General features: G+C 40.1%; 1 long non-coding RNA gene across 3 annotated transcripts in view; it reads left to right on the plus strand.

Annotated features, from left to right (window-relative positions):
• Positions 1-22,661, plus strand: part of LOC118521887 (uncharacterized) — a 168,010-nt gene that overhangs the window by 135,599 nt on the left and 9,750 nt on the right. The window contains exon 1 of one of the 3 annotated variants that reach the window (XR_004910350.2): positions 7,198-7,313. The exons of the other annotated variants lie outside the window; for them this stretch is intronic. This is a non-coding gene — a long non-coding RNA (uncharacterized LOC118521887). Of the gene's footprint in view, positions 1-7,197; positions 7,314-22,661 lie in introns of those variants that run through there. 3 annotated transcript variants of the gene reach the window in all.

A 22,661-nucleotide genomic window follows, 5' to 3' on the forward strand; every position in this document is an offset into this window, starting at 1 on the left:
TCTAGGCTTCATGGTCATGCAGAATAATTCATTCACTTATCCATTCAACAAATATTTATTGGTTTCTTACTATGTGTCAGTTCTGCTCTATTTGCTGAGGATATAGCAATAAACAAAAGAGACAAGACTTCCCTTCTTATTTAACTTGTATTCTGTGGGGATGAGACAAAAAAGAAGTAACAAATGAAGTAATTCAGATAGTAATATCTGTTAAGATGAAAATGAAATGGTTATATGAAAGAGCAGTGGAACAAGATTGTTATTATAAGTGTTTGCTTTCAAAGAAGGTGATGTTTAATTGGGACCAAAATGACACAAAGTAACTATGTGAAAATTTAGGGGAATAGAGTTTGAGAGAGAGGGAACAGTAGGTGCTAAGACTCTAAGGCAAAAACAAGTTTAGGGGTGCCTGGGTGGCTCAGTCCTTAAGCATCTGCCTTCAGCTCAGGTCATGATCCCAGGGTTCTGGGATCGAGCCCCCATCAGGCTCCAGAGCAGGGAGCCTGCTTCTCCCTCTCACTCCCCCACTTGTGTTCCCTCCTTCACTGTCTCTCTCTGTCTGTCAAATAAATAAATAAAATCTTTAAAAACAAAAAACAAAACAAAACAAAACAAAAAAACAAAAAACAAGTTTAACTGTTTGCCAGATAGAGGTGAGTGTAGTTGAAGCACAGTGTAGGGGACCAATCTTCCTGGTTTGTCCTGGGCTTTCTTGATTTTTACCACTGAAAGTTTCGTGTCCCCAGAAACTCTTTAATTCCTGTGTCAGGTTTAGGATTACCACAGAAACTCATTAATGATATCAACCTCACAGAATATTTTTCTCCAAGGTAACCATGCTGTGGTCCTTTCATCTCAATTCAGATGATTTAGTTCATTCCAAGTTCTCTCAATAACAGATCCAGATTCACTCCTGAAAATACCTAGATCTACTCCTGATTTTTGTCCCATTGTCCTCTTGAAGAGTGGTCCTTTGAACCAGACACCCTTCTGAAAGCATGGAATGACCAATGTCCATCATGGAGAAACTACAAATTGTGGCAGCATTCTTGTACTAATCTTGTACATCCTAGGATAGCCAGTTATTTTTAATAGTATTATGTTTAGCAAGGAAGTAAGGCCCCTAACCTTGATTTTTCCACACAAACTACTCTCAAACCAGTTATCTCATTTCCTCTGTGACTGTACAACTAATTTTCTTTTAACCTCAAGGCTCAGCTTTATGATTTGCTAAGCAATGCTTCATCTTGTTCAGTTTGGCTTGGAGTTCCCTTCCACTGAGGTCATTTTGGATGCTAATTCTGGTATCCAAAACTTTACCTAAGCATGTCTTACTTTCTTTGTATCGCTCAAAATTTGGCAAATTTGTCATCTGGGTTTTTATCTAAGTCATTTGACAAAAGTGTTGAACAGAGCAGGGCCCCAGGCATGTCACTGGAGACATCCTTCCAACATAGCATTAATCCATTAATCAATATGTTAAGGGAAATTTGTTTAAGCAGGTATTAAATCTTAAAATTTCAAGCCTACTATGTTACCCATGATTTGGGATATGGCATGTAATCATGAGGCCAAAATATTGCCTAAAGATAAAGTTCTTCTCATTTGTTCTTGCAGATTACTGGCAATAAAAGGTGATAAGACTGGAAATGTGGCTGGACCAGGTAAAGGACAGTAGGTACACCTAGGAGGGAGAAAAAGTACCCTCAAAGCTGGTTCACATGGGCTTAACAATTTGGGAAGGACCAGAAGAAGGGGGGCTTGAGGAGAAATGAAGAGTTAAATGTCTTAGCCTGTTATTAAAGTTTTTTGTAATAATGCTACAGCTATAGAAAATATATAAACAAATGCGTGTGATTGTCTTCCAGTGAAACTTCAATTAAAAAACCACACAGTGCACCAGATTTGATGGCCAGGCTGTAGTTTGCCAACTTCCGCTTTAGATGATTCAGAATCACCTTTACAGAAATATCCTCATCCATGTCTATGTGAATCCAGGAACACAGCTTCCACCTACTACCCTTCTTTCTCCTCTGTTAAGTTCTCCCAATTCCGAGATTGCACACATAGGCTGGGATCCCCTTAATCTCTCTTTTGTCCTGTCTTCCTTTCAGGATTCTTTCTTTAAAAAAAAAGACTTTATTTATTTGAGGGAGAGAGAGCGAGCACAGGAGTGGGGGGAGGGACAGAGGGCAAGATTCTTTCTTTTTTTCTTTTTTTAAATTTTATTTTATTATGTTATGTTAGTCACCATACAATACATCATTTGTTTTTGATGTGGTGATCCACGATTCATTGTTTTCATATAACACCCAGTGCTCCATGCAGTACATGCCCTCCTTAATACCCATCAGCGGCCTAACCCATCCCCCCACCCCCCTCCCCTCTAAAACCCTCAGTTTGTTTCTCAGAGTGCATAGTCTCTCATGGTTCATCTCTCCCTCGATTTCCCCCCTTCATTTTTCCCTTCCTTCTCCTAATGTCCTCCGTGCTATTCCTTATGTTCCACAGATAAGTGAAACCATATGATAATTGACTTTCTCTGCTTGACTTATTTCACTTAGCATAATCTCCTCCAGTCCAATCCATGTTGATGTAAAAGTTAGGTATTCATCCTTTCTGATGGCTGAGTAATATTCCATTGTATATATGGACCACATCTTTATCAGTTCATCTGTTGAAGGGCATCTCGGCTCTTTCCACAATTTGGCTATTGTGGACATTGCTGCTATGAACAATGGGGTGCATGTGGCCCTTCTTTTCACTACATCTATGTCTTTGGGGTAAATACCCAGGAGGGCAATTGCTGGGTCATAGGGTAGCTCTATTATTATTTTTTTGAGGAACCTGCACACTGTTTTCCAAAGTGGCTGTACCAACTTGCATTCCCACCAACAGTGTAAGAGGGTTCCCCTTTCTCCACAACCTCTCCAACATTTGTCGTTTCTTTCCCTGTCCATTTTTGCCATTCTAACTGGTGTAAGGTGGTATCTCAATGTGGTTTTGATTTGAATTTCTCTGATGGCTAATGATGATGAACATTTTTTCATGTGTCTGTTAGCCATTTGTATGTCTTCTTCAGAGAAGTGTCTGTTCATCTCTTCTGCCCATTTTTTGACTTGATTATTTGTTTTTTGGGTGTTGAGTTTGAGAAGTTCTTTATAGATCTTGGATACCAGCCCTTTATCTGTAGTGTCATTTGCAAATATCTTCTCCCATTCTGTGGGTTGCCTCTTTGTTTTGTTGGCTGTTTCCTTTGCTGTGCAGAAGCTTTTTATCTTGATGAAGTCCCAAAAGTTCATTTTTGCTTTTGTTTCACTAGCTTTTGGAGATGTATCTTGAAAGAAGTTGCTGTGGCCAATGTCAAAGAGGTTACTGCCTATGTTCTCCTCTAGGATTTTGATGGATTCCTGTCTCACATTGAGGTCTTTCATCCATTTTGATTTTATCATTGTGTGTAGTGTTAGAGAATGGTCGAGTTTCATTCTTCTGCATGTGGCTGTCCAATTTTCCCAGCACCATTTATTGAAGAGACTGTCTTTTTTCCATTGCAAGTTTTTTCCTGCTTTGTCAAAGATTATTTGACCATAGAGTTGAGGGTCCATATCTGGGTTCTCTATTCTCTTCCATTGGTCTGTATGTCTGTTTTTGTGCCAGTACCATGCTGTCTTGGTGATCACAGCTTTGTAATAGAGCTTGAAATCGGACAACATGATGCCCCCAGCTTTGTTTCTCTTTTTCAACATTTCCTTGGCAATTCGGGGTCTTTTCTGATTCCATACAAATTTTAGGATTGTTTGTTCCAGCACTTTGAAAAATGTCATTGGAATTTTGATCGGGATGGCATTGAAGGTATAGATTGCTCTGGGTAGCATAGACATTTTAACAATGTTTATTCTTCTGATCCATGAGCATGGAATGTTTTTCCATCTTTTTGTGTCTTCTTCAATTTCTTTCATGAATGTTCTGTAGTTCCTAGGATATAGATCCTTTACCTCTTTGGTTAGGTTTATTCCGAGGTATCTTATGGTTTTTGGTGCTATTGTAAATGGAATCGTTTCTCTAATTTCTCTTTCTACAGTTGCATTGTTAGTGTATAAGAAAGCAACTGATTTCTGTGCATTGATTTTGTATCCTGTCACATCACTGAATTGCTGTATGAGATCTAGTAATTTGGGGGTGGAGTCTTTTGGGTTTTCCACATAAAGTATCATGTCGTCTGTGAAAAGAGAGAGTTTGACTTCTTCTTTGCCAATTTGAATACTTTTATTTCTTTTTGTTGTCTGAATTCTGTTGCTGGGACTTCTAGTACTATGTTGAACAATAGTGGCAAGAGTGGGCATCCCTGACGTGTTCCTGATCTTAAGGGAAAGGCTCTCAGCTTTTCCCCATTGAGGATGATCTTCGCTGTGGGTTTTTCAGAGATGGATTTTATGAACTTGAGGAATGTTCCCTCTATCCCTGTACTCTGAAGAGTTTTAATCAGGAAAGGATGCTGTATTTTGTCAAATGCTTTTTCTGCATCAATTGAGAGGACCATATGGTTCTTCTCTCTCCTCTTATTAATGTGTTCTATCACACTGATTAATTTGCGAATGTTGAACCACCCTTGATCACGGGGATAAATCCCACTTGGTTGTGGTGGATAATCCTTTTAAAGTATTGTTGGATCCTATTAGCTAGGATTTTGTTGAGGATTTTGGAATCCATATTCATCAGGGATATCAGTCTGAAATTCTGCTTTTTGATGGGGTCTTTGCCTAGTTTGGGGATTAAGGTAATGCTGGCCTCATAGAATGAGTCTGGAAGCTTTCCTTCTGTTTCTATTTTTTGAAACAGCTTCAGGAGAATAGGTATTATTTCTTCTTTGAATGTTCGGTAGAATTCCCCAGGAAATCCATCAGGCCCTGGACTCTTGTTTTTTGGGAGGTTTTTGATCACTTCTTCAATCTCGTTACTGGTTAGTGGCCTATTCAGGTTGTCAATTTCTTCCTGTTTCAGTGTTGGCAGCTTATAGGTTTCCAGGAAGGCATCCATTTCATCCAGATTGCTTAGTTTATTGGCATATAGGTCTTTTTTTTTTTTTTTAAAGATTTTATTTATTCATTTGACAGAGATAGATACAGCGAGAGAGGGAACACAAGCAGGGGGAGTGGGAGAGGGAGAAGCAGGCTTCCCTCAGAATGAGGAGCCTGATGCGGGGCTTGATCCCAGGACCCTGGGATCATGACCTGAGCCGAAGGCAGAGGCTTAACGACTGAGCCACCCAGGCACCCCGGCATATAGGTCTTTTTTAAAGGTTTTATTTATTTGAGAGGGAGAGCGCACACACAAGGGGGAGGGTAGGGGCAGAGGGAGAAGCAGACTCCCCCCTGAGCAGGGAGCCCAACACAGGGCTCCATCCCAGGACCCTGAGATCATGACTTCAGCTGAAGTCGGACCCTTAACTTACCGAGCCACCCAGGTGCCCTGGATTATTTCTTCCAATCTTTCTCTTTTATGATCTGAAACAGGGACTGACTTTTTCTGAAATCAGTCATTTAAGAGATAGTTTAGATTTTCCGTGCCATAGGTCTCTGTGGCAACTACTCAGCTCTGCCATTGTAGCACCAAAAAGCAGCCTTAGACATGATGTAAACAAATAGGCAGAGCTGGGCTCTAATAAAACTTTATCTGGGAAAACAGGTGTAGTGGGCTGCTTTTGACACACATGCTGTAGTTTGCCAACTGCTGATCTAGATGGGATGCAGATTATTCTCGAAATCATATCCTCTAGCCCGCACACCACCTTGCATTTGTTTTTTGCGTTATACTAATTGGGAACTACCTGTCCCCTACAGGTCACCGCAAACAGTGGTTCCTTAGGCATCCACAGGGCTTGTGTCCTGTTTCTAACAGCACTCCTTTGTGGCACTCTATGTCCTCTGAATCCCTCACACAACTAAGGCCTAGAAACAATCTGTTGATCTCACACTCCCTAATCTCAGAGTCCTTTGAGCAGGTTGTTTTTAAGCCTGCCAGTTTTCATATCCCCTGCTCCTGGAGTGAAATTTCCACCAATTTAATTATGAGGTGATGGCAATTGGCAGGGATTAGCACCCATCATGTAAAAGTTTAGGTTCTTTTCGGTGAACCCAACTCCTACCTGGGCGCATTGACAACCATTTGCCAAAACAGTCTAATCTCCTTTTGCACCAGAGGTTATGAGCCTCCCTGGATGACTGAGGGCACTGCTGGCAATGGGCACTAGTTAAGAGCAGGTGACTGAGAGGAGAAACTAGGGAGTAGGGCACGGGGGATCCCTGCAAGATGATGAGTGCAAATGACGACTCTAGCTAAGAGAAGGAGTAAACCTAGTGGGCATATTCATTGTTCATGTCCCCACTTGATTTTAGAATGACTGCTGCATTTTAAAAAAATGCACAGAATTCTTATTTCACCCAAATTTTAGATTAATTAAAACATGAAATTCGACAGAAAAAGAGACAGAAAAAGACGTACTGTATGATCTCACTTATATGTGGAACCTGAAAAGGCTGAACTCATAGACACCGAGAGTAGGAGTGGTTACCAGGAGCTGAGAGGGGAGTGGGGGAATTGGGGAGATGGTGGTCAAAGGATACAAACTTCCACTTATAAGAAGAATATGTGCTGCGGACCTAATGTACAATGTGGTGATTATAGTTAATAACAGTATGGATATATTTGAAAGTTGCTAATAGAGTAGAATCTTAAATGTTCCCACTGCAAAAAAGAAATGGTAATTAGGTGATGTGAGGGAGATGTCAGCTGATGCTATAGTGGTAATCATTTCATCAAATGCACCTTATCAAATCATCAAATTGCACACCTTAAATTTAGACAGTGTTATATGTCGGTTATATCTCAATGAAGCTGGGACAATATAAATAAATCCACATCTTCCTTAAATCTGAATTCAAAGAACAACGTAGTCTAAAAGTTCTGAGGTCAGATTTCTTGTCCTGGTTTTGCCTGAACATGCTGGACTTTAGTTTTCTCTTCTATAAAGCAAATGGACCTCACTAGACAATTACTGATTCTAATCAACATTTTCTCCAGTCAACAGAGAAAGCATGGAAGCCACAGAAGACCATAGGTAATTTAACAAGAATCACAGAGAATTCTGCTGTTCAGTTGTGACCATTAACTACATTTGGGCTCTTTTTCTGTTCCTATGCTATTTTCACAGTCATGATGTCACACTATACAAAATGTGAACTGCTTTGCCACTGAAGCATTTTTCCCATGGTACTAGACAACTGTTCAGGACTCTTCTAGCTCTATGATTTCAGGTATGTTTGGTTTCTTATGGAGAATATAAAGACTATAAAGAATCATGGTGAATATTTGTCTTTTTCCAAAAGCAAGACAGTATAAAGTTTTTTATGGAAACTAAATGGAACAAATGTAAAAATGAATTATTTGTAAACTTGGAATTATGAAAATCCTCTATTTACACTTGTTAGCCATTGATTGGGTTATAACCTGAAGAACAATTCAGCATGGTGAATTGAAGAACAGATTGTGCCATTCCTTTCTCCCCAAGGAGAAGTATATGATACATAAGACTAGAAGTTAGCTTTTATGAAAATTCCTGGAGATGAACAAATATAATGTTTAGAAAACCTAGAAAACTCTTCTGATTTAAGAAGTTTAGAGTCTACTTTTAGCAACTGGCAAAATAGTGAAACAATATTGCCATGTGGACTAGAATGAAGATGTCTGACTTTGAGAATGAATTATGGCAGGCTTTATGTGATAATACAACAGCATTGAGAAATCAATAAAGTAACTTTGGAAGTTTGGACTTTGGCCAAATATTGAACAAACACCTCCTACATACAAGGTATTGGCTCTAGGCACATAGCATCTAAGGAAAACCAAAACACTCATTGCCTGTAGGAACTCACAGTTGAGTAATGAGATGAAGGGGAACCTTTGGACAGAACTAGCTATAAGGTGAGATGCAGAGTAGTAAGTGTCCTAGCAGACAGGTACTTGAGGTGTTATAGGAATTTCTTTCTTCTGTTGCCCTGGAGCAGTGTTCCAGTGGATCATTCCAGCCCAGGAGAGAAACCCTGGGCTGAGCAGCATCACATATAAACACAGAACACATGGTAAGCTTTCCTTCCATTTAGCTGAGACCTGAAGTTAATTCCAAATGTAACTCAAGAGCAGTAGCACTTTTACTAAAATGGTGAGAGGAACACGCCCCAAGTCCAGTTATTACAAAGGCCAGGGAGGGAGGCAGAATCACACCTGCCAGGGGATACCGTATCGAAGGTTCAAAGTTGCAAAGGGAAACCATTTCAAAGCCTCCAGGATTAGGTCCCAGAGGGGCAATTAGAAGGCCCTTCACATGAAAGAGTTCAGAAGTATTTACAAGAACATGCCCAAGAGAAGGAGTTTATTTCTGGACTACTGACACCGAAGTTGCTTTCCTCCTTCATTAAGTCTCTAGATCTTTGGAAACAAAACCTTTCATTACCTTCCTGGCAACTTTGACCCTAAATGGCACGGGAATCTAACATTTTCATCTACGTTTTACCAAATGCCAGGATAATAGGCCAAGCAAATCTGCAACAGTCACCTGGGTGATTCTAAATTTCTGGATGGTTGAAAAAATTGATTGAGTTTGATGTCAACATCATTACCTCAGGGTAACATACCTTGACTCCTCAGGTAGAACTCTGGTTCCTTTTCTTATGCTCACACTTATCCCTCTGTGTTTTACTTATCTGTTTGCTTGTGTATCTCCCCCACTGGGCCTAATTTCAGGAAGAGAGACACTGTGTCCTTGCTCACCATCGTTTGCACAGTATGTAGCACAGTGCCTGGAGCATTACTACACACTCAATAAATATTAGTCGAAGGGAAGAACGCTAGGACAACCTGTGCTGGGCCATCACTAAGTGGATAAGATATGCTATGATATGATAAGATAATGCCATGGGAAGGCAGTCAAGAGAGCGCTGTGCCCAGGGTCAGCCAATTCCTTGGAGATTTGCCTAAGGCGGCGGCACCAGGGCTAGAGCTGCACCGCTGTGCAAGGACTTTTTCCTGATTTCAGCTGAAGGTGCTCAGGAATGATGGGGCTGGGGAAGCCAACTTGATTGATATTCTTTCTTTTTTTCAACTTGATTGATATCATTTCCATACCCAAGTGAGGACCTTGGAGTTCATGTGGTACAACTTCCACATTTTAAAGATGGAGAAACTGTGGCACAGAAGGCAACAGCTGCTGTGCCTGAGGCACTAGCTGGCGGAGGAGCCTTTCACACCCATGTCTCCAGATAATCCTGTTCAGTGCTCTTCCCTCTGCAACTGGCTACCTCTCTTAAGGCCTGAAACTCAACAGGCCAGTGTTTCATGGGCAACTCCACAAAGTAGCCATGTGGCTCTGGGAGATCTCTTCCTCCTTTTCCCACCTTAGTGTCCCAGTGGGAAAATCGGCCTTATAACGTACGCCTCCTGGGGCCATGGTGAGCTAGCCTTAGAGGAAGCAGTGCTTGTAGTGTTCCTAGCGGAGTGCCTGTTTCATAACTGGTTCCCAACTCTTAAGTCCCTTCTCATCCATCTGGGCACATGGGACCTTTCAGGACACACAGAAATGAGGAGTGTCTTCAGTGGTTGGGAAGAGTCAGCTATGCAGAGGGTCTCGGCTGCTCAGACCCATGTCATCCTTCAGGAGACACATGTGGAGCTCAACCCTGCATCCGTGTGCTCTTGCTCTGAAGAGACTCTCCTCCTCCCTCACTCCTAACATCCCTCAAGGAAACACAGCCTCAAAACATAGACTTTCCAATTTTCCTAGTAAAATGAATGAAAGAACCTTTTGGGGAATAAAGTGATCTCTTTTTAGCTCCCCTTGTTTACTTTTCCTTAAGCTCCCGAGATGGCTTACATGTTAGCTGTTAATCACACCATCTGTTCAAACAGTACTTCAGTAAATGATTCAATTCATACTTTCCTTCTAAAAGAATCTTTTTAAGGACGGTGTTTATGTCTCTGTTATCCTTCATTTGGCAACGTAGTTGAGCTATTTTAACTTTGCTATCATTGTAAACACATATTGAATCCCCCACTTCTTAACTGTAGAAAACAAGACAACTCCTCTGCTTTTGTTCCACATGACTCTTGGCTTAGAGTGAGAGGGTGCTATTTATTAGACAGAGATTCTGTATTATCTGAAAAGAAAAAAGTGAGGACAAGAAGTTCCAGCCAACGTTTTCTCTGATATCTTGAATTTAGTAAAAATTACTAGGTTCTAGCTCCATGAGACTGTTCAGGCCAAGCCCAAATGAACAGAGTGTCCTTAGCTGTTAGGAAGCACCAGCTCTGCTGAGGAGCCTAGCTGCTCAGCTGCATCTCATCTTTCAGGAGGTCAAGCTTCCCCTGGTTTAGAGAGGTACCTGGGAAGAAATGTCTGGATCTCCTCAGCATGTCCAGGCACAAAACTTGGGTGGTACCAGGCCTGGGCGGGAAGTGAAAGGGCTGGTTGCGCTTTTGGGGAAAAGGGAGGCCCTGGAGTTAGTAGGGTGAGAAGTATAGGAGAGTACAGGTGGACTTTTTATTGTTGCAAAATGTGCTATGGACCTCTGAAGGCTCTGTATCCATGTATGTGTCTAGGGAAGTTCACATAGCAGCATGGCTTTGTCCTAGTGCTGGCCCATATAGATGCCATTCTCTCCTGCTTTCTAAGACCCATAGCTACATGGAAGGAGTGCTACATTGTGCAATCATGTACACAATATAAGAGTTACATGAAGTCAGCACATATAAACTTGTGTGTGGGGACCCCAATAAAGAAGGGTTTTGTTCTTCATGCCAAGAGATAAAAGGTAGTTGACGAAGGCTCAAATAAGAAGAGATAATCTTGCTGGGTTTCTAAGGTTGGATAGTTCACTAGTTCTAAATGCACACATTTGCAGAGTCTACATCAATAGTGTGCATAGAGCTGGAAATGAATGTGTTTGTGGGAATGGTAACATATTTGTATGGTTGGATCAGCAGCAATCAGGACACCTGTGTGGGCTGGGTTCAGATCTCTGAAGGTCTTAAGTGTCACAATGAAGAGTTTAGCTTCTTGCCTTCACATAATTGGACATCACTGAGGACTCTGACACAATCTCAGAAAAATGTGTGACACCATAGTATGGAGCCTGTATTGGAGTGGGTTGCCCATGAAACCATGTCTCAAGTTGTTGCAATAGTTGCAATAGTCAAAGCAAGAAATGATGAAGGCTGAAGTTAAGGGAGAGGCAGTAGGATGAGAGACTAAGGATGGATTTGAGATTTATCACAGGAGTAGAATAGGCAGCACTTCAAGGATAATTAGAGTTTGTAGTGAGAGAGGAAGTGGATTAGAATATGTCTCTCAGGTGGATTGTGGCACCATTCAATGAGATCCAGAAAACAGGATGAAGGGGAGATTTAAGGGAAGAGGTGAAGCTCTCTGTTTTTAAATGATCTGATTTGGGTTGTCTGTAAAACTTGAGGTAGATATGGGTCCATTTTCCATGAATGCATGTGACTGGAGCTCAGAAGAGATGTCTGAGCAGTAGATAGAACTTTGGTAGTTATTACAGTAAATAATTATTGGACAGTGTTCATGAGTTTGTACTTGCTCTAACCAACATCTTCTGCTCAGCTTGTCTTGGAAAAGCCATGTTTAACCCATGCCATGATATCTCCTCTCCTCATGGTTTGGGGTGGAGAATTAAATTAATTATAAAACAATAATCACCAAATATGCAGTGAATAATAATAAATCAGTATGTAGGTAATAAAGAAATTAACAATATGGGTAGGGTTGAAAATTCCATAAATATCTTTATTCCCTACATATGTAGGGAGGTATCCTTAGTCAGACATGTTGAGTATCGAAACACTGTGGGATTTAAGAAACAAACAAGCAAAAAATGAGCAAAGGGAAAAAAAAGAGAGAGAGAGGCAAACCAAGAAATAGACTCTTGACTATAGAGAACAAACTGAGGGTTACTGGAGGGCTGGAGGGGAGGTAGGTGGCAGGATGGGTTAAATGTGTGACAGGGATTAAGAAGGGCACTTGTCATGATGAACACTGGGTGTTATATGGATGTGTTGAAGCACTATATTATACATCTGAAGCTAATATTACACTGTGTGTTAACTAGCTGGAATTTAAAAAAAACTTCAAAAAAATAGAAAATAATAAAAAAGAAACATTTCAGAGCAAGGCATAGTTACCTTCAAAGGGAAATGGCAAACTGGTAGGGACAATGTATCAGAATCAGTTTCAGCTTCAAGGGACAGAAAACTTAATATTGAGCGGCTTAAACAAGATGGATGATTTTTTTGTGTCTCATATAACAGATAACTGAAGATGATAAGTCCAGAATAGCTATGGTAGTTCTACAATATTCATGGATTCATACCCCTTCCAGCTAAATGTTCTGCCCTCATTCTCACAGAGCAAGGAATGTTGTTAGAGCTCTAGATATCACAATTACATTCTACACATCAGGATGGAGGACAGGGAAAAGATGGGGGCTGATTTGCTTCTATTTAGGACTTTCTAGAAATTCCCCACAACATTTTTACTTCTACTTCATTGATAAGAATTTGGTCACCCAGACACACTTAGCTTCAAGAGAAGCTGGGAGCTATAGGTTTAAAAAAATTTTTTTATTTAAATTTTAGTTAGTTAACATACAGTGCAATATTGGTTTCAGGAGCAGAATTCAGTGATTCATCAACAATAGCCCAACTGTGGAGAGAGCCCAAATGTCCATGGACAGATGAATGGATAAAGAAGATGTGGCATATGTATACACACACACACACACACACACACACACACACACACACACACACACACACAAAATGGAATATTACTCACCCATCAAAAAGAATGAAATCTTGCCATTTGCAATGACGTGGATGGAGTGAGGGAGTATTATGCTAAGTGAAATAAGTCAGTCTGAGGACTATAGTTTTTAGCTAGATATGTTGCCACCTGAATACAATTCAGTAATCTATCACCAAAGAAGATTGGGAGAATAGATAATGGTATAGATAACTAGCCATCTCTGCCACAAGACATAATACCAATTTGGCCCCATTTGGTGTAAAGAAATACTGAAAGGAAAGAATCACCTAAAAGTGCCATGGGAAGATTTCCAATCAGTCTGATAAGCAGAGCATATTTTAAGAAAGTTGTCCAGGTAAACACTTGACATCAGAGAGATCAAACATGAGTTATCAGGGATGGTCTCACAGGCACTTAGAGAAGAATAAAGAAAAATGTGGGAACAAGTAATGCTTAGAAAGTAACCCAGTCAAGTTGTGTATACCTGAAAGGTCGATCAGTAGGTAGAAGGGCCCCAGTCACAGTATCCCATTGCAGGATAGGAGGCTAATCCATGGATTGTGGTGGGGATGATAGAGGGCATTGACTGACAAAAGCACAGCAAGGTCTGGGTCCTAAAAGGAGTGAGGTACTAAGAAGATGTCTAAGGCAGAAGCATGGGTCCAGAACTGAGACACAAGTTAAGAGTGGAATAGCAAAAAGACAGACTGGTTGTTGAGTCCCCAGGAGGGACCTTAGAAGAGTGGTTCCCAAAATTTTGGGTTTCACATACAAAGTACATTTTTTTTTTTCCAAAGTGAACTTGCCATAGTGTTGGCAATTTTTTATTTGCTATAAGGATATATTAAAAACAAAACAACCAACTGTCCACAATTTATAAACCTTATTATTTCATTGTAAAGACTATTTTAGGTAAAAAATTAGAAAACAAATTCAAAACAAACAAAAACTCTTGTCCAAAATTCAAAATGTACAGAAGAATGGGCAATAAAAAGGCTCCTTCCTATCCCTCTTCCTTTATCACCCAGTTTCCTTCTCTGGAGACAGCCACCATTATCTGTTCTTTAGACATCCTCCCAGAGATATTCCATATATAAGTAAACAAATACGTGTGTGTATAGTATTCTATACCTACTGTTTTTACTAAAAACAATATCTTGAAAAGCATTGCATGTCAGTACATAGAGAATTTTCTAATTCTTGTTATGTCTGCATAGTAGTCCATTGTATGGATTTACCAAATTTAAGTCATTTATTAATGGACATTTTAATTATTTCCAACCATTTACTATTCTAAACAGTGCTTCAGTGAATTGGCTTAGAACACTCTTTGAAATTGAATGAAACTAAGTCTGAAGAGCTCATTACTTTACTTTCATTTCTTTTCATTTCCACACAGACTGGTAAAAACTTTACCAGCACCAGCACGTTTTTATGTACTTGGGAAACACTTTTCTGCAGTTCTCCACATCCTTGAAGTCATTCAGGCTTGTGAAATGGGCCATTTGTTTTTGGCTGTCAGCCACCTCCTTTATGAAAAAGTGGAATCCATCCAAAAAGGTGGTCTAGGTCACCAAGCAAGGTCTGAGTTTCTGTTTCCAACTGCTTGTTATAGTGTTTTCCCTGTGTTGAAGTATTTTGCCTATCTGGTTTTTCCTATTGTCATTTGCAACCAGCCACTCCCATAACATGAAGAGATTTGATATGGCTAGACATGGGATAATTAAAGATGCCAGATGTAGCAACAAAAGGACAAGACTCTGAATACTACTCAGGCATTTGGGTGGATTTGGCACAGGGAGAAAATGTCATCCTCTGGTGTTGGGATATATTAGGCATTTTTTTTGTACATCCTGGCTTCACTTATACATTATTCTAGCTGTCACTATGGTGATCAGCTATGTGGGCTCCAACATACTTCATGCAGATGCAACCAGACAATACCTTACCTCATGCCTTCATTGTATGCCTCTTAACTCCTGAGCTGGGATTTACTAGTGAACACTACTGTGAGACCATCTCTGGTGTACATATATATGTACAACCTGGAAGCACGAAAGACTGGGTGGATGGGTGAATCCTTATCCATTGGGAGATAGGAGATGGTGACTAAATTCATCCCCCTGGAGGCAGTGCCGAATAGTGGTTAAGGGTCATGGAATCATGCAGTTTGAGCTCAAATCCTGGTTCCACCATTTATATGCTGTGTGACCATGGGCAAGTTGCTTAACCTCTCTGGGCCTCAGTTTCTTCATCGGCTAGTGTGGAGAAGAATAGTACCTACCTGAGAGGGTTGGTGTGTGGATTCCACGAGATCACATATATAAGGCATTAAGCATAGAGAAGGGCGTGGAGTACTTAGAGAAAGTTGGTTAATAATGATCTATTCACCACATCACTGTCTCCCAATTTGCCCTCAGAAATTTGGAAAAAAAATTCATCCCTCTGTTTCCACCCATGAATGGGATGGAGTTTATACAACTTCTTAAACAATTCAACTGGATTAAGCAAAGAGTCTCACTTAGTTGAGGTCAGCTCAATAACACATCCTTGAATTGGCTTTCCCTGCTTTCTTGATTCATTATCCATGTCCCTCTTTCTTACTCTCTGAAATTGTACTCCCAATATAACATCTGCCCCTAATTACTCTGCCTCAAATCTAGGTTATGATATGAGAAAAGACCTTATAGGCAGACAATCATCACTCAGGAATTTTGACAGCAGAAAGGTGTACTCCAGGGGCGCCTGGGTCTCAGTCAGTTAAGCATCTGCCTTTAGATCATGCCATGATCCCAGGGTCCTGGGATTGAGCCCCATGTTGGGCTCCCTGCTCAGTGGGGAGCCTGCTTCTCCCTCTCCCTCTGCAGCATCCCCTGCTTGTGCTCTCTCTTCTTAAAAAAAAAGAAGAAGAAGAAGAAGAATGGTGTACTCCAGGTCAGGTAGGGTTCTAGTCTCTGGAAGGAGGAACATTGCTTGCAAAAGTAAAGCTGCTCCTGAGTCCTAGAAAGCCTAGACTACTAGACCGCTGACCATGGCCCAAAGAACTAACTGGAAAAAGGTGATGGAAGTTAACTGGGATACAGGGTCAAATATGGAATAGAAGTTGATTGTTCTGATATTGAATCACAAACATATTTAGAGTTTACTATATACTCCTTGCCTAAGTTCAAGATTGAAATTAGGGTGGGGCTCAATATGTAGACAGGTAGGCAAGGTAATCCCTGTTGTTTGGAAAGAAGTATTTCACAGACCAAAGACTGGGAATGACATAGAAATTGACAAGAAAGGCAGCATTCCTATGTTTGATGACCTCCTGGTAGATGGGATGAAACAAGTAATATACTCCTCATGCAGACCCCATGTTTCTTGGTTTAGCATTTCACTTTATGACCCATATGAATTTCTTCACCTGTTTGATTAGAATACTTGAACATGCCACCAAAATGAATGGCAATCAGGTTGCATTACAACTTACTTTAAGGCACAGTCTTAGATGTACCATGGAAACTACACTGGATTTATAGTCAAGACAACTGAGTGTAAGTTGTGCCCTTTAGTAAATCATTTAACTTCTCTGAATCTCTTTTCTGTTCTGAAAGTGGGGCTAATATTTGCCTTATCTATCTCATAGGTTTGCTGTGAGTATAAAATATGATAATATATGTGAAAATAATGTATAAATTGCTAAGTGTTATATAAATGTTAGCTACTATTACAAGAAAATATCTTTAGTACTGAGGGGAATAGAGCTCCTTATATTATTTGCCTTAAGTTTTGCATATGATACAAATGCAATAATGTTGGTTTCACGGTGGACAAATTTCATATATTTATGATGTTAGGTTACTGGGCCACTGCTTTGTCCTTTCCAGCCTGCTGCCAAAAATATGGCTTTCAAGCACCTGTCTATGCAGCAAATTCCTCATTAGCCTCTGGGGAAGTCCCAGTTTAGATGTCATTTTGTGAACAAGATCATTAAGGATAAAGAAAAGCATCACTGAATCATTGGCATGTAAGCTATAGAGTCCTGAATGATCCAAGGCAGAAATCTGTTCTCTGTGGAAAACTTTATTCTTTATTCTCAATGTTATAGCAAAGCATAAGAATTATAAAATAAAATGTCTAAATGTTTAAGGACTTCTGTGTGATTCTATGTATGTAAATTTTTCTCTCCCCTCATCCTTATTAAACTGTTACCTGATATCCACGCTATCATATCAGTGTCTTCTAGATGGGATTGCATACACTCCTGATACTCAAAGGTGTGGTCTACATACTGGTAACATTTGAATCACCTGGAAGCTTGCCAGAAATCTAGAAATCCAGAATTTCAGATTATAACCCTGACCTATTGAATCAGAATTTGCATTTCATCAAGATTCCCCATGTAATTCACAAAGTTTGAAAACCAGGGGTCTACGCCAACCTGCCCTCTTAAGTCAGCCCACTTCAATCTTCTTAACCCCTTAGGTTTTATTCCTGTGCTTCACTCTGCTTTGATCTGGGATCCTTACAGCAATCCCTGACCATAGCCCTCTGGACAACTCTTTCCTTTTAGTATATGTGTGCCCCCCACGTGTCTGAAATTCTATTTTTCCTAATGTATGTTGATTTACCAACCAACTTGGTGTCCCCGTTGCTTTCAACATATAAATATATACTGTATATATTGCAGCTCTACCTCTTTAGAACACAATCTCACACCCCTACCCATTCAACTCAGCCAGTACTGGGTAAGCTAGACCAACTCCACAGGAAGGAAGGGAATAGGAGAAAGCCAATTTGGCAGTTACCATAGAGGTTACCTAGAATAGATGGGGTATGTACATCTGAATCTTGTTAAATTTCTTATTCCTCTAGTCTTAGATTTTCAGCAGTCATCTGGTCCTTTTCAGAGTATAAGTTCCTAGAAGATATGCAGAGATCTCCCTTTACTTTTTGCACTCTCATTTCTGTTTGTGGGCAGGGAAGTGTAGGGTAGACAAAACAAAGCAATAGCTGATCTAGAAGTCATCCTGATCTGGTTCTGGAAATTACAAACTCGTTGCAGCAAACATATCAAGATAAATGACATACCACACAGAATGTGGAGTGCACCTTCCTGCCATATCTTTTTTTTCCCCCATCAGGTGAACACCATGGCTACATGGCTGCTTCAGGGCTAGTATGTGAAATTTGTTGCTCTTAGTGGGTCAGCATTTGTGGCTAGTATTTGCGGCTATCCCTTCTCTGGGAAGGGGCAGTTTATAAGCAAGGACATACTGTTTCATTTGTATATAAAAGAACAGTTTCCCTCCTTATGTGGTACCACAGAGACTAAACTGTCCTCTCTATCCCAAGTTCTAGCACCCACCTTTCCTTCGTTATGATTATAATCAGTGAAAAATAAATTCATGCACTATAGAACCATCTTCAGGATCTATGTTCTTAAAGATGAAACTGTCACGGAAAAGAGTCTTTTGACAACAACTGACTTCCATTAGATTGGGTCAGAGATAGGTTCATCTTTTATTCAATTCTATTTTGTGGACAATTGTGAAAAAGCAAAGGACTGGTGACTCATTGGAAAGGATGCTGGACAAGATACCTGCAGCCATCAGACGGTTATCCTTCCTTTGACCACCTTCATTAGGGCATCTTTCAACATCCTTGTTTTTCAGAGTGTAAATGAGTGGGTTCAGCATGGGTATTACTGCCCCATACAACACTGAAGTGATCTTATCCTCATCCTGGGATGATTGAGACTGTGGGCACATGTACATGAAGATTGCTGTCCCATAGTAAGTGAAGACCACAGTCAAGTGGAAGCCACAGGTAGAAAAAGCCTTGAGTCTGGCCTCTGCAGGGTGGATCTTCAGGATAGCCACAGCAATATGGAAACTGCTTCTTGTGAAAGTGCATGCAATCCTTGCCCAGCGTAACTATACTATCCTGTAGCTGAATTAGAACTCAAAGAACCAATGTGAATCATAGGAAAGAGTACTGAAGTAAGGGCATTTTAGTTTTGGTTTGACCATTTACTTGCTGTGTAATCTAAGTGAGCTGCGGTTTCATTATCTATAGACTAAAGAAAACATATATACGTTTCCTACCTCACAGAACTGTGGAGTCCTAACATGATAATGGGTTGGGAAATGCTGTGAAAATTATAAATATATGCAGACATAAAAGTGATGATTGTTTCTGAAAGAAGGAATACAACTAAGATTTCCTCTAATTTAACCTTATTGTTGCTGTTCAAGATATAAGGGAACCTAGGAATTAAGTAGTTGCATTTATAAGCACATTTCCTTCCCCTCTAATGCTGGAAACAATATTCAGCCAGAAAAGAGCTTTAGAAATAGTCTAAGTATTGGAACAGATCTCCCACCATCTCTGATTTCCTGTCAATAAGCCCTTAGAAGAGCAACAGAATAGCCCATTCAAGCTAAGCCTTCAGCATTTGAGAAGAACAGGGAGGAGAGTTTAAAGAAGTGCGTGTTAAGTGATGTCTTCCAGGATCCTTCACTCCCTTAATTGAACCTACTGAGGGTAATTGATTCAACTCTCACATATCAGTCAGGGACCACACATAAGGAAAAAGTAACTTTAAAAACTTTAATGGTGTTGTTTGTGAACCAAAAAAGATGATTTTAAAGTGTTCAACCTATCTTTTTCTTTGTGAACTTTAAGAAGACACTTAACAGTTTTTTATATGACTTGCTGCACAAAAACTAGTTTAAATATACATTATTCTAAGTTGTTTTCAGAGCTAGAAATGTGTTCTGAATACATAGATCTCCTGAATACTGATGTCTACATATATTTATATTTACATTTACATATATTTTAAAAAGTAAGGCCAATTTATTCAGCCACTTGGTGAAATTAAGGATATCAAGCATAAAATTTATGTTTAGTTTCTAGTTCAGGGCCATCACTGAGAGATAACAGAAAGTGAGAGGTAAGACTGAGGGATGGAGAGAAAAAACAGTGTCAATTTTAAGAATGAGCTACAGAAGAGAATAATTGTATTGTGGCACATGAAGGTAGAACGAGGACTGGAAGAAAGTGAAAGGGAGGGCATATTTCAGCTGAGTAGGAGGACAGGTTTTCTGTCTAGATAACTAAAGTTATCTAATATGATGGAAGAAGCAGTTTTATAAATTAGTGAGCAACTAATTGTGAACACCATTCAATTTCAGCCCGGTCAGCAGTACAGTAAATGGATTTCCTATACTGGACCACAGGCTGAACTGGACCCAGTCTACAACTGGAGAATCTATGATGTCATAATTATGAAGAAGAAGACATGGCAGAGAGAAACAGGAGTCCAGAGAAGGCAGAGGGAGAGAAGAGACACCTAGGAGAAAGATCTAGGGAGTAAAACTAGGGGAATATGGAGGAAGAGAATGAGCAAAGAGAGATGGAAAGAGAGAGAAGGAACCATGCTTATCAAAAGGGAGGCAGGGCACTGGTTAAGCAACTTCCCTTTCTCACCAAGTTTTTTTTCTTTTTATTAACATATAATGTATTATTTGTTTAAGGGGTACAGGTCTGTGATTCAACAGTCTTACACAATTCACAGCACTCACCATAGCACATACCCTCCCCAATGTCCATCACCCAGCCATCCCATCCCTCCCATCCCCCTCCACTGCAGCAACCCTCAGCTTGTTTCCTGAGATTAAGAGTCTCTTATGGTTTGTCTCCCTCTCTGGTTTCATCTTGTTTCATTTTTCCCTCCCTTCCCCTATGATCGTCTGCCTTGTTTCTCAAATTCCACATCAGTCTCACCAAGTTTTTAATTTAGGGTTATCGTCATTACTTAGCTCCACTTCACACTCCCTGTTAGCTCTTAAACTCAATGCATCTTTTAAAAAATACACTTTAGGGGCGCCTGGGTGGCTCAGTCGTTAAGCGTCTGCCTTCGGCTCAGGTCATGATTCCAGGTCCTGGGATCGAGCCCCACATCGGGCTCCCTGCTCGGCGGGAAGCCTGCTTCTCCCTCTCCCACTCCCCCTGCTTGTATTCCCTCTCTCGCTGTGTCTCTCTCCGTCAAATAAATAAATAAAATCTTTAAAAAAAAAAAAAAATAAAAAATAAAAAATAAAAAATACACTTTATTGAGGCATGATTGACATATGAAAAGCTGTACATATTTAGTATATACAACTTGATGAGTTTGGAGGTAAGTATATACCTGTCAAACCATCACCACAATCTAAGGCATAAACATATCACCTCGAAAAATTTCTTCCTGCCCTCTTTATTTATTATTATTATTATTAGTGATAAGAATATAACATAAGATCTACACTCTTAGCAATTTTTATAGCATACAATCCATGTTCATTGTGGCATTATTCACAATAGCCAAAACATGGAAGCAACCTAAATTCCCATTGGTGGATGAATGTATAAAGAAAATGTAGTATATATATGAGGCAGTCAGGGCTCATGGGAACAAGCCCCAAGTGAAAAACACTGTACACCTGGGGGCTTTCTGTTGATGGTTGTGGTTACAGCAGAACCGGGATGCTTCAAGAATGCAGCCCTAGATACAAGCCGGACTTAAAATAGGGGACACTGGGCTCCAGAAAGCACCAATGATCTGCCTGAGTTGCCTTCCAACCAATCAGGAGGAGGGAACTTTCTATATATATAAACAGAGCCTCGCCCTCTGTTTAGGGAGACAAGCCTAACTATTCTCTGCTGTTGCTCTGTCTTCCTTCAAGTCAAGTTGTAGCCCCAAGAAAGCCTACCTGTGCCTTTGATCCTGGGGTCCAGCCTCATTTTTATGGTTGTCAGGCCCAAGAACCCGAATCTGGTAACGTATACATACAATGGGATATTATTCAGCTTAAAAAAGAAGGAAATCCTGCTATTTGTGACCACGTGGATAAACCTGAGAGGTATTAATGCTAAGTGAAATACGCTAGGCACAGAAAGACAAATACTACATGATACTACTTACATGAAGAACCTAAAATAGTCAAAATCATACAAGCAGAGGATAGAATGATGGTTGCCAAGGACTGCGAGGAAGGAGAAATGGAGAGGTACTAGTCAAAGAGTACAAAGTTTGTTATACAAGATGAATAAGTCAACTCACAGTTTCTGTTTCCATCACACAAGTGAACCTACTAGAAAGTGACCCAGTGTACTACTAATGCCTGAATCCAATGTTCTTTCTCTGTCTTTAATTAATTTTATCTAACACTTTTTACCATTCTCACCTCTTGAAATGTTTTCTTCCCTGGCTTCTAAGATTCATTTTCTCTCAATTCACCCCTCACCTTTTTGATTATTCTTTTACTATGTCAGCTCCCTCTTCTTTCAGACCTCTAAATATATGCATTTCTAAAATTTCTATAGTATTCAAGATAAGCTAGCTTACTCTAGAGGAACAAACAACCCTCAAATTTTGAATGGCTTGAAACAACAGTTTATTTCTTGCTCATGCTACAAATCTATCAGCAGTGGGTCCCTGCTCACTCAAGTTACCTAGGTACCCAGACTGATTAATATTCTTCTTGATGCATACTTTAATGATTGCTAAGGCAGGAGAAAAGAGGCATGTTGAACCATGCGTTGCCTCTTTAGGCTTCTGCTTGCAAATGATATAAGTCTCTTTTATTCATGTTTAGTTGGCTAAAGCAATCCTATAGCAGTGATGCCGTGTATCTGGTAAATGGCAATGATGTCATGTATTGGTAAAATGTGAGAATAGAGTGCTTTTGAAAGACTCAAATGACCACCATATATTCCTTCCTAAGTCCTATAACTTTACTCTTTCCATAGATGGTCA

The sequence above is a fragment of the Halichoerus grypus genome, chromosome X (assembly GCF_964656455.1).
Source record: "Halichoerus grypus chromosome X, mHalGry1.hap1.1, whole genome shotgun sequence".
NCBI lineage: Eukaryota > Metazoa > Chordata > Mammalia > Carnivora > Phocidae > Halichoerus > Halichoerus grypus.